This window comes from Pteropus vampyrus, unplaced genomic scaffold (genome assembly GCF_000151845.1).
Source record: "Pteropus vampyrus isolate Shadow unplaced genomic scaffold, Pvam_2.0 Scaffold129, whole genome shotgun sequence".
Classification (NCBI taxonomy): Eukaryota; Metazoa; Chordata; class Mammalia; order Chiroptera; family Pteropodidae; genus Pteropus; species Pteropus vampyrus.
In genome coordinates this window covers 2,570,139-2,573,490 of record NW_011888910.1, presented here as the reverse complement: position 1 = coordinate 2,573,490, position 3,352 = coordinate 2,570,139, and positions in this window count along the sequence as shown.

Genomic DNA, 3,352 nt, shown 5'->3' with positions numbered 1-3,352 from the left:
CCCAGCAATCTTAGCTGAAGTAAGGTAAATCTCTAGTCCACATGAAGAAACAAGCCCAGAGATGCTAGGTGCTTAGTCGCAATTCCCCAGGTGGTTGGGGGAAGGCTAATATCACGGGAACCGGAACCTCCTGACATCCCATGTGTTGCTCCTTCCCCATGCCCCCCACATCTCTCACCCAGAGCCACATTTTAGGAAGGGGATAGTGGGGTGGCCTGGAGAGGTCCTGCAGGCTCTGCCCCAACTAGCAAGGCAAGTGAGGTCAGCAAATCAGACAACCCTTCTGGCTCTCAGTTTCCTTATTGTTACCGTGGGAGTAATACCATGAAAGACAGTTTTGAGAAGTAGGATAGTTTAATGAAAGTGCCTAAAATGAAGTAGAAAGTCAGAACCTAAGAGCCCCTTCAATCTTGATTTGGGGAAATTGAGGCAGAGGGAGGGAAAGGGAGATGGAAAAAGAGAAAGACGACATTGAAGCATCTGGTCCTCCATATATTGTGTGAAAACATGAACTAACCACTTCTGCAAACACTGAAAAAAGAAGGTGGCCAGAGGGGGCCCTGCTGTGGACATCAGTTTATCTGGTTGGTAACAAAGAGAAAGGATGCCCTCTCTGGCATTTTTGCTTGGGGGCCCAGAATTTATGCTTATACCTCTGTTCCAACTGTAGAACTCTGCTCAGCATCTGCCAATGAGGTATCAGACTCCTCTGCAGCTTTTCTCCTTGGACACTTGCCTGTGTTTGTGAGTTGCTGTTTTTGTCAGTGGAATAGACCTATATCTATACCTAGAGGCTAAGGTGAATGCGTGTCTTTTATTGAATTGTAGAAATGATCGACTATGGCATAGAGCCATCAATAATCCAGCTCTTTCTTTTGCCACTCATCACCTCCCCATGCTAAGATGCATATAAAGTTTTGTGGCTTTGTTCTATCTTTTGAAAAGGGAACAACAGATCTGTCTTTTCTCTTTGCTCTATTTTGATTTTTTCCTGTGGCCAGAGGTAACTGCAGAGAGCAATTAAAAAAAAAAAAAAAACCAACCAGGATATATCTTCAATCAAGTATGGTCAACACAGTGTTTCAGAGACAGACTCACTAGCCTCTTCCCTACGGTTTTAAAGAAAACTTGCAGCCCAGATTGAACTAGCACCATGGTGGTGCTAACAGAGGACCTACTTAGATGTCATGCAGCTGGAGGTGCTCACGGATCAGGGATAGTGTTAGGAGGGTGTCTGGTGCTTAGCACCTGGCACCCAGTACGTTTTCAGTTAATATTAATGCTTTTATTTTTTTCTTTTGAAGTAAATCTGGGGACACATAACTTTTGTTCATTTAAATAAATGTATGCACTGCTCTTTAAACAAATTAATTAGCAAAGTTTATAATGTTAATACTAATTATAGTAACTGCTAACTTTTATTGCGTATTTATTTTGTGCCAGGCGCTGTGTTGGGATCTTCTACACATACATCTACAAAGTATGTTTTATTAGCCCCGCTTTCAGATGTCAAAAATTAAGCTTAGAGAAAGTAACTTTCCACAAAGAAATCACACCAAGTAGGAGCTGTGTGATCCAGAGCCCTCCTGGTGTATTGTATCAGTGTTTCAGTGAGTAGTCGGGGTTCTATGGGAAGACTGGGACTGATGCTAATGACCAGGACAGGAAATCAGTTTTCTTAGGTTATTTACTCCAATTTAGTGTAATTCTGGGAATACTATCTAATATGGAGACTAACTTTGGAAACTGGGACATCTGAAACCATAGCTTTTAAACAGAGTAAATCTAGCTTTCACTAGGTTGTGATCTAAGCCATTGTATTATCATTGCTACCTTCTTACTTTTTTGTTTAGTTCAGTTTCTTTCCTGAAATATACATTGATCAGTCTTTCATTAGTGGTAAACTATCTCGTTGATCTCACTTTGTATGAAAATGCTTTTATTTTACCATTATTCTACAATAACAGCTTAGCTGAATATAATTATTATAGGTCGACATTTTGTTGGTATTATTCCATTACCTTCTGACCTCTTTGTAGATATTGAGAAGTCACCTATTTCTTTTATTATTCCTTTGTAAGTTCTGTTTTTCCTTTCTAGTTGTTTTCTAGGTCATCAATTTGTCTTAAGTGATCTGCAGTTTCATTATAATGTGTCTAGTGCAGACCTTTTTTTTCTTTTTATCCCATTTGGAACTTATGCTTTCTTGAATTTGAGGATTTCATTAATTCTAGGAATTTCTCAGCCATTTTATTTTCAGATATTGCCTCTCTTAGTTCTCTCTATATTCTTCTGGTACTCATATTATATCCTATATTTCGTACCCTTATTCATATCTTTTATTTCTGTACTTCTCTCTACTGTATTCTAAACAGTTCCTTAGATTTTTCTTCCAGTTTACTAATTCTCCATTTGGCTGTCTCTAACCTATTGTTTAATCCCTTGATTTATTTTCAAGTTATACTATGTTTTTATTTCCATACTTTTTTATGTAGGTCTTTTTTAGAACTGCTATTTTATTTTTCATATTGTTTTTTCACATGGTTCTTTTATGTCTTTAAGTATTTTAAACATTTTTGACTGTTAAAATTAATATTTAATCATTTAAAGTAGTTTTTAGAGTATTTTTGCATTTGAAATTCTTGGGATACTAATCTCCTGTCTTTTATATCTAATAGCTATATAATGGATTGTATCTTGATGTGTTCTATAATTTTTGACTGTGAAGCTGTGTTCATTAGAGCCTTTCCTGAGGTGATTCCACATGGCCGAGCTTCTCTCCAGGGCCATTCTTCATTTTCTTCTTAGGTATCTTAGCTGTCCTAGGGCTAGCAACATTCCAGGACCAATTTTACATTGATTTCTCAGCTTTAGAGTCTGATATATTGTGCATTTGGAACCCAAATACACTTGCAACACAGACCTAGGATTTTGATTCTCAGGTCGACTCATTTTCAGTGTTCTCGTAATCAGGCAGAGATAAGGTTCCTTTTCTCCTTTCTCTGAGATAGATATAGATGTAGATATAGATGTAGAGATAAAGAATTTTAGTCTTCTGTTACATCAAGGATGCAGCCTTTTAGGATACTAGTTTCATGCAGGAATCTCAGTTCCAACCCCTTGCTTCATGTGGACCAAAGCCTTCATCTTCTATTCTCAGGTAGATGTTAAAGTTTAAACTCCAGCTTACAGTAACTGCTTCCTGATACTGCTTCCTACTGTAGGCAGCTGAGTAATATTGGGCACTTACTGTTGCAATTTGTTTTATTTTTTGCACCTGGAGATTTTCCCTTGTTTTCATACTCATCTACTTAAAAAAAGAAAAGAAAAAAAAAGCCAGTGTTCTTACATG